Genomic DNA, 10,067 nt, shown 5'->3' with positions numbered 1-10,067 from the left:
TTATTGTTGTACTCTTAACTGAAAATAGAACATCAAAACTGTTTTGAAGTTCCTTAAAGGTCAAATCTGTAATCACAGCAATATTTATCCAGGGAGTTATTGGACCAAAGATATATTCCATCAATCAGAAAATTATTAATTGAGCTTTTCTAATACAAGGCCTGTCATTACATGACAGAGAAAATGTATGATGTATTATACAACAGCTAAAAATAGTTTGATTAATTACATTTTAGGACTATTACACTACATATCACTGGAGATGCCACAAAACAGTATTTTGAATTACAATGAATGCTAATGGGTTAAGTTTCTAAAAGCTTAATTTTTAATTAAGTCAACCTCCTCGTTGGTATTCTTTCCACACAATTCTCAAATTAATTTTAAATTGCATCAAGGGTTTGGCTATTTGAGGAAACAAGTTGTGAACACAACGTTGCCATATCATCTCCTAAGTTGATATGGCAAACTTGTAGATTAATTATAAGACCCAGCAGTTATGGAGCAACATGATCAGTCATTTGGAGTCGTGTTTTAGGCCACCTGGTGAATGTAAGTCCAATATTTACTCTCCTTTTAGCTCTGTTTTGGTCTCCACCAACTGCTGAGGGAAATATCTGGCTCTTTAGCTGCTGAATGCGCCACTATTTTCACCAGCTAGTCACTAACAGTGTCTAAGTGTCATTTGGAGCTGGGCAATAAGTGTTGGCTATAGTCAGCTTTTTCAGTGAAAACTACACTGATGCAGTAAAACCAAAACAATGAGCCAAAACACACTAAAACGCTCTGGAGAGTTGTCGTGAACTGCAGATTTGGGTGATAATTCTCACTGGGTCTGTCATTACTGTACATGCACTCCCTGTTACGTTACGCATAGTCATTTGATCTATTGTTAATATGAAAATATTGTTTAGTGCAACTTTAAATGCAGCTGAGCAAAAGTAGACCAAAACACTAACGTTGATATGGCTAACAATATAAGGATGTACTGTATTTGAGTGCAGTTTGCTTATTAAAAGGTAGCAGTCTGTATTCTGTCAACCCCTCTGTCCCCTCTACTGTCCCCTAAGCCAGTTGGACAAATTAATGAAACTAAATAAATCTGAAAACTGCATTTAAAATAACCAGACTTAACTAAACAAAAAATATAATAATGTTCCCGTGGATTGTGGGGCACATTGGCCAGATGTACTTTTTGTTTGATCCTGTTTGAAATTGAAACTTGGTGCTTAGGGATTATAAAGAATAAAGTAAGGAGAAACATCCAATGTTTAGTCAGAGATGTTGTCGTCCTTCATCTGAAGGTTAGACACGTTAGTATGCTTCTAAAAAGAATAACCGTTCACATAAAACATGTGCACTGTAGTAAATCTTGAGTAAAATATGTTCAGATAACAACTAGTATAAAAAGATTCGTACTTGCTCTGTGAAAAAACGTTTGAAGGGCTAAATTTGGAATTATGCCCCACTTTTCATTTTTTGCTTTGTTGATTATGAGGGAATAGTTGAAACATAAGTGGTTCCTATGCTTGCTATAGGGCCAAATTGTTGCTGTAGTCTTTTTGATCTAGGAAGGAGTGCACTAGAAATGATCTCCACTGGGAGCATCTTGAATGCCTCACGCTGGAATGTAATACCATGAATAGAAAACAGTTGTTGATGACTGACGGCTGCCTAAAGGTGACTGAAACTGAGACTCAAAGGTTGTCTGTTCTAACCCTCAGACTGGATGGGAAAATGTTGGCAGGGTAAGTGAAGGAGTTACACTCTCCCCACCCTGAACTCGTAGCACTGATCATCAAGAACACATTCCATCACTGCTAAAAAAAATCCCATTTCATATTACAGGCTTGAGTCAATGCTGTACTCCATGGCAGCGTGTTCTTGACAGTCAAGTGATGAAGCCTTTGAGCTGTTTTGAGGAAGTTAAGTGATGCAACCTTCTATTTCACATGCTGAAATGTGGCAAGTCATGTAGATGAAGCACACATATTCTCTCAGATGTTGGGGCGGGGGGACAAGGGTCTCTGCTGACATTATTGTTTCAACAACACAGGATAAAAGACTGCGAATGTTTCTTAAATATTCACTGACCGGTGTCGACACTGACGCTCCTCATTCCAGTCTGAAGTGCCTTAGACAGATGAGAGAGGGAAACATTTGCACAACTGTCACTCCTTTAGTCATAAAAAGGGTGAGCTTGCTGCTGTGCATCAAAAGAGGGCGCAGTTTTATGTGATGAAGCGGGAGATATTTGAGATTCGGGGGCAGAGATAGGGCCTGTGTGCCAAGACAAAAAAGTGTTTGCGTGTGACTGGAAGAAGTGCTACACATACATTTATACTTGATTATTACAATCCAATCAGTGTGCATCATGTATCATGTAAAGAACTGGATTTTCAATATGAATGACTTTTGATCAAACCAACGTCCCTTTAAAAGCGAATTACAAATAAACAAAAGACTCAAAGCTCAAAGTCATCATGCTAAATAATATGCCACATCTGCAATTGTTTGTGCCTCCAACCTCATTGATCAAGTAAACATTAAAATGAAATTATCAAACACAAACCTAGAAATTTTATCCAAAATAATCATAGATACTCATCACTTGCCCTCCATCAGTAAAGATACTTACAGTATTCAAGCTTGACCTCCCTATGACAGCCATGCAAGTGCCAAACTTTCACTAAAAATCATATATCTGTTACTGTTAGGTTTCCCCGATGTATGAAAAACAGCATGTTATCACTAAGGGCAATCCAAATGCAACTGTTTAAAATTAAATTTTCTTAAAAAGCTAAACTTAGAGAATTGTGCAGTGTTGGCAGAGGTATGCACTCTCTAGTTCAGTTGTTCCCAGACTTTGTTAGACTACCGAACCCCTTTAAAGGATACCCAAAGCCACCCAACTCCCAGATGCTTACCGTGATTCAATCATTTTAGATTAATTTATATTATATAAATATTACATCAAACAATATATTTCTCAATCAGAATAAAAGCCATCAGGTGCTCTGCAGATTTACAGATAAATATTATTAGTTGAGTCTGATGATGATTTAGTTGGTGGGCCTGGTGGCTCTGAATGTGTTGAGGGCTGAGACATATCAGCATTTCTTTGAGTTCTGTTTACCGTTTCAAATTTTTCAATCGCTTGCTCTGATGTCACTGTTTTTATGAGCTCCTGAAAACCTTGTGAGTGAGTTGTTACGTCATTTATTGTATTTGTCTTCTGTTTTGATATTTTGTTTATAAATCTAACAACCAAAACATACATGTAAATATTACAGAAATTAACAATGATATGATAAATCTTGCGGGACCCCCTCAAGGAACCCCGGGGTGCCATAGAACCACTGCTCGAGTTAACCTTTATTTAAATGTGCTCAACAGCAGTTGAAATAAATCTAAAAAAATCTTTTTTTTAATCAGCCGGTCTTGAGTCTGTCTTTGTACAGTATACTGTACCACAGGGCACCATATGGCCACAAAAACCTCTCTTTTATTGCCTGTGCCTTTTATCTCCTCTCATTAAAAAGGACCCTTTTGAGGAAGGAAAGCCCAGAATACAACCTCAGACCTCAATTCATAAACTCCCTTATCTGACTCTGCTCGTACCAACCCCATTTCTAGAAGTTTATTGAATGAAAAATTTCACCCATCCACGTAGACCAATTATGACTGTGTTTATCCAAGTATGAATCACTGACCCCAAAAATATGAACAATAATGACCCTGAGTCCTTAAAGTGGTAAGTATTGAGCAGCCTGTAGAGTCATTGGCCTCTAATGCCCTGACAGAGCGGTAAGAGATGAAGTAGAAAGAGAAGAGGGACAGAAAGCTCTTTGGGCTGCAGCTGCCAGCCCAGCACCTCTCATGGAATAAAAATGTAGCTCTTATCTCTGATTCTGTGGCCTCGGCTTGATCTAAAATGACTTTGTAGTTCCAGAACATTATCCTGCCTCTCCGCAGCCATCAGTGGCATCGGCCAACACACAAGCGTTAATTATAAATCCATTAAAAGGGCTGGGTCGTCTGCAATGCAGCCATTATCAGATGACATGTCATTATTTTCCCTCTTCACTGCAGCAGTGAGCGGTGGTGGCTGATGGCGGGTTCACAGGAACAAACATCTCATCTGTATAAAGGGGCTGGTTTAGGAACATATGAGGTATGGTAAGCTGTTAAGTGGTCCCTGGGGGTAATGTGGCATCAGGGCTGACAGAATGATGACAGTGGTTGGGACATTAATTGAATACAATTATTTGTCAATCCTAAATAAAAATTGGATAGTGGTCAAGACAGTTCAGTGCACTGCAACTTGAGAAAACAAGTACAAAAAAGGTTTTACCACTTTGACAACACATGCATTGCATTTAGAGAAGAAATGCTGAAAAAGACAAGCTAACCAAACCTGCTACATCAATATATATATATATATATATATATATATATATATATATATATATATATATATATATATATATATATATATACACACTCACCTAAAGGATTATTAGGAACACCTGTAAGATTTCTCGTTAATGCAATTATCTAATCAACCAATCACATGGCAGCTGCTTCAATGCATTTAGGGTTGTCGTCCAGGTCTAGACAATCTCCTGAACTCCAAACTGAATGTCAGAATGGGAACGAAAGGTGATCTAAGCAACTTTGAGTGTGGCATGATTGTTGGTGCCAGGCGGGCTGGTCTGAGTATTTCACATTCTGCTCAGTTGCTGGGATTTTCACGCTCAACCATTTCTAGGGTTTACAAAGAATGATCAGAAAAAGGAAATACATCCAGTATGCGGCAGTCATCTGGGTGAAAATGCCTTGTTGATGCTGGAGGTCAGAGGAGAATGGGCAGACTGATTCCAGATGATAGAAGATCAACTTTGACTCAAATAACCACTCGTTACAACCGAGGTATGTAGCAAAGCATTTGTGAAACCACAACATGAACAACATTGAGGCGGATGGGCTACACCAGCAGAAGACCCCACCGGGTACCACTTATCTCCAATAAAAATAGGAAAATGAGGCTACAATTTGCATAAGCTCAGCAAAATTTGGACAGTTGAAGACTGGAAAAATGTTGCCTGGTCTGATGAGTCGCCATTTCTTTTGAGACATTCAAATGGTAGAGTCAGAATTTGGCGTAAACAGAATGAGAACATGGATCTGTCATGCCTTGTTACCACTGAGCAGGCTGCTGCTGGTGGTGTAATGGTGTGGGGGATGTTTTCTTGGCACACTTTAGACCCCTTATTACCATTTGGGCATCATTTAAATGCCACAGTCGACCTAAGCATTGTTTCTGACCATGTCCATCCTTTTATGACCACCATGTACCCATCCTCTGATGGCTACATCCAGCAGGATTATGTATGGCGTTATATATGTGTCACATTCCTGAGCGAGTAATTGTATGTTTTGAGCGCAGAGAACTATATTTTGCAAGCACATTACATTACATTTTGAACAGAAATTAACACTCGCAAAAAATAATTTAGTTTGAGTAAACAAAAACCTATTTCGGGCACAATAAATGTATTTGCATGTCTTTCTCTGCTCGCAGGTAAAAGCTGCTGCGCTCCGGTCCTGTCTCCCTTGCTCTCAACCTCTTCTCTCTGCGCGCTCAACTCTAGACACGCTCGCTCAGATTTTCACAGCGTTACAAGTGTTCCACAAAACCAACCAATCGCAGAATCAAAAGGTCAATTCTGATTGGCTGTTCACCTCCAATTAGATCGCAATATCAGGAAACAAAAATCTAGGAGGAACCGTCTTTTTCACTCAACACTTGTTGGTACGGCAAATACCGTCTACAGTGGAGCTGTTCGACTAATGTTACTGGATTAAAACACATTTCGGTCAGTATTTTGTATTATTGACATAGCTATATCACAGAAATGTCTTAATATTTGTGTGTACTATAATGCCGTTGTTTTGTTTGACTCATATCTCCTTATGTTTGACTCATCCTTCACAAGCAATCTAGCTAGCTCACACACAGCAGCCGACATGTCATCTGAACAGGCCTCGCAGCACTGTAACTAGCTAAGTTAGGTCTCGCAATGCGAGACTGAACAGCAGTAGGCCTGTCACACTATAGCCACATGTAAGTAGTTTTTAATACTTTGGTTACATTACCGTATTTTATTAACCTGAATTATGTTGCTATATTAGCTTGCGAATGAGCTATCCGTTGCTAATGCTAATTTATCTCAAAAAGCAGAAACGTTAGCTAACTACTGCCAAGATATGATTTCACGAGAGACCAGAGAGGTGTTATAAGACTCGTCAAGTGTTGTCATCTGTCTTAAAATGAAATCATATCTTGGCAGTAACGTTCGTTAGCTACTGCTTTTTGACATAAATAAGCTAGCTAGCTAACGTTAGCAACGGATAGCTACTTTGCAAGTCAATTGAACCAACCTTAAAGAATTAAGGTTAATAAAACACCACATCGATGTAACCAGTATTACAAACTTCTTTTAAGTGGCTGTATTGTGACATTTTAGGTTTGTTCAGATGAATATGTTGGATGCATAGACTGTATCCATGCTGGGCTAGCTAATGTTAGATTTCTTGTGAAAGATGATGTTAGTCACACACGGAGATATGTAATTCAAAAACGGTGTTGTGATTAACACAACTATTAAGGCATGTCTGTAATATACCGGTCGGTCAATAATATAAAATACTGTGGATCAGTGCTTTCCAACCCTTCTGGTCTGAGGTTCCCCCACATCCCTGTCATATAACTCACATACCCACCCCGTCAATTCCCAATGTGTTCACACTATCCTATTAAAGTGAATATTCTTACATTTTCATGCAATTGAACTATAGACATTTAGGTTGGTTTGGTCAGAAATTCTACTAGCTTGGCCTTTTACTTGAAGTGTGGTTAATGTTTCAAAAGTCATACATTACTTTTAACTAATCATTTAAACTGTTAGCTAAGTCAGTAGGCCACTTTTAGCTTTTATTTCTACCATTGATTACTTCGCTATATGTTTAAACATATGTGTTGAGCTGTTTCAGCTGATATATTGTTTTAAATCAATCATAATTAAATTATTTTGATTAGTTAAGCTGCTCCACAATCTTTCCAAGTACCCACTAGCTACAGCAGAGATACCCTTGCTGGGGGAATCACTGCAGGTGTTGTGTCAAAGACTGTTTCCCTGTAGATATGTCTTTCCTGCTACTTGCGATCTAATTGGAGGTGAACAGCCAATCAGAATTGACCTTTTGATTCTGCGATTGGTTGGTTTTGTGGCACACTTGTAACACTGTGAAAATCTGAGCGGACGTGTCTAGAGTTGGAGCGCAGAGAAAGGAGGTTGAAAGCGAGGGAGACAGGACCGAGCGCAGCAGCTTTACCTGCGAGCAGAGAAAGACATGCAAATACATTTATTGTGCCCGAAATAGGTTTTTGTTTACTCAAACTAAATTATTTTTTGCGAGTGTTAATTTCTGTTCAAAATGTAATGTAATGTGCTTGCAAAATATAGTTCTCTGCGCTCAAAACATACAATTACTCGCTCAGGAATGTGACACATACATTGACATATATATAATGGACCAATAGATCCCGTTGCTCTGGACGGAGACCAGTGAAGGCTATTAGAAGCACTTTTCCGGTGATGGCCAGCTTTACTGCGCAGCCTCCAACTGAGAGAGACCGCGTAAATGTGACGTGAGCAACGTGTCTGAAAGTTGTAAGTGTTCTGGTAGCTGTGCCAAGAGAAATCTCAATCATTCCCAATCTTACAGAGACGGAGAGTGTAGGTATATGTAAGGAGATAACATAGGCACAGGCTAATTATTGCTAACTAACATGCTAGTTAACATTAGTAATTAAACCTAAACAGCTAATGTAAGTCGAAAGTGCCTGCGAGCTTCTCCTGTACTATACGGTAATTCCTCTACTGTGCGACAGTAAGTCACTTGGTTATGACACAATCGTTAGCCTATTTTTACAAAAACGTCTGCTACGGAGCCATAACGTGAGATACAAGGTAATGGAGCCTTTTATACGTTGTGTTTCTTTAGAACTAAACAATGGACAAATCGAGTCTTTAAACACTTCGGATGTAAAGTTATTCTCAGTCAAGTGACGTAAAAAAAAAATGGCGGTCAGTGGAATGCTAACAGGAGGTGATGGCCAGTTAGCAACAAAATGGCGCCATGATGGCTCGAGTTCTGAAGCAAAGCTTACCCCCATATAACGCCATAGAAGTGGCAGGGGGCGTGTCTGGAGGAACTGGGTCAGGAGGCGTGGCCATTCATCCCTGTTCTGTCGCTGGCACAGCTGAGGCTCATTCAATGATTCACACCTGCAGTATTTAAACCCGGGCTGTTCACCTCCTCAGCGCCAGATCGTTGCATACCCCGACGTGGTAACTTGGCCCAGTATCCCTGCTCTAGCAACTCTCTCGACTTTACGTTTGCTTTGTCTAACTACTATTCCTCTGTGCAGATCCTGCTATAACCCGCTCCCCACCTGTCGTGCTCCGCCGTGCTGCCTGCCTCTCGCCAACTCCGACATATCCACCTGCTTCGCCTGGTTTCAACTGTGGACCTTCTTCAGATCCACCACTGCCTGTTTTCGGTTCACTCCCGGAAAACTGCTAGCACAGCCTCGGTTGTTCATCTCCACTGAGTATCATCATCTAATAAACACTTGAACTATTTATCTGTGTCCTGTGAGGTGTCTCTGTGCGTTGGGCCATATACACTGCCTTAACACCAACATTTCTAAAGAATGCTTTAAGCACCCTGTTGAATCAATGCCACGAAGAATTAAGGCAGTTCTGAAGGCAAAAGGGGGTCAAACACGGTATTAGTAGGGTGTTCCTAATAATCCTTTAGGTGAGTGTATACAATGCATAACATGACTAAGCGTATGTGAAAGCGGTCGTTTGAAGTAACAAACCCACATAGATATATCACCCAATTCTGCTGTTCTGCTCAGCTCTAGTATTAACCCACTGTTTTGGTTTTATCATGGCAAACACTGTTTGGTTCACCACTCTCATCGCCATTTTTTTCAGACACTGTTTTCAGTGTAAAAACCATTGACATATATATATAATGGACCAATAGACCCCGTTGCTCTGGACGGAGACCAGTGAAGGCTATTAGAAGCACTTTCCCGGTGATCTCTTGCTTTACTGCAACGTAGGGACAACGTAAATGTGACGTGAGCAACGTGTCTGAAAGTTGTAAGTCTTCTTGTAGCTGGGCCAAGAGAAATCTCAATCATTCCCAATCTTATAGGGACAGAGAGCGTAGGTATATGTAAGGAGATAACATAGACACAGGCTAATTACTGATCACTAACATGCTAGTTAACATTAGTAATTAAACCTAAACAGCTAACGTACGTCGAAACTGCCTGCGAGCTTCTCCTGTACTATACGGTAATTCCTCTACTGTGCGACAGTAAGTCACTTGGTTATGACACAATCGTTAGCCTATTTTTACAAAAACGTCTGCTACGGAGCCATAACATGAGGTACAAGGTAATGGAGCCTTTTATACATTGTCGTGTTTCTTTAGAACTAAACAATGGACAAATAGAGTCTTTAAACACTTCAGATGTAAAGTTATTTGCTGTCAAAGTGGCGCCAAAATGTATGCTAGTCAGTGGAATGCTAACTGGAGGTGATCTCTTGGTAGCGTCAAAATGGCACCATAGGAGGTTCGAGTTCTGAAGCGAAGCTTACCCCCTTGGTAAAAACCCACTGTACGTAGCACCAAACAACTGCAGTTTTAGCTGTTAGCGACTAAATGTTGAACATGGGTCAGCATTTACCAACTAAAAAACCATACATTCACCCTGTTGGTGGAGACCAGAAACAGAGCTAAAAGAAAAACAACCTGTTGGATGTGTTAATAGGTAACTGCTATCAAGTTTGCCATTTTAACTTATAAGGTGGTGATAGGTCCGTTTCATGTTTACAGCTTGTTCTTTTGCCCCTAAGTGGCCAAACAAATAAGTTAATGCAGGTTTAAGAAACACAGTGACCAATTTGTTGAAACAAATT

At 39.9% G+C, this 10,067-nt stretch overlaps 1 long non-coding RNA gene across 1 annotated transcript; it reads left to right on the top strand.

The window, feature by feature from the left end:
- The first annotated feature begins 4,885 nt into the window (after positions 1-4,885).
- LOC120568695 lies at positions 4,886-8,711 on the top strand. Its single transcript, XR_005640751.1, has 2 exons — positions 4,886-4,932; positions 8,498-8,711. It is a non-coding gene; the product is annotated as an uncharacterized LOC120568695 (long non-coding RNA).
- The last annotated feature ends 1,356 nt before the right edge of the window (positions 8,712-10,067 follow it).

This window comes from Perca fluviatilis, chromosome 11, assembly GCF_010015445.1.
Source record: "Perca fluviatilis chromosome 11, GENO_Pfluv_1.0, whole genome shotgun sequence".
Taxonomy (NCBI): Eukaryota; Metazoa; Chordata; class Actinopteri; order Perciformes; family Percidae; genus Perca; species Perca fluviatilis.
The sequence above is the reverse complement of the archived record's forward strand: the minus strand, read 5'-3'. Positions and strand labels throughout refer to the sequence as shown.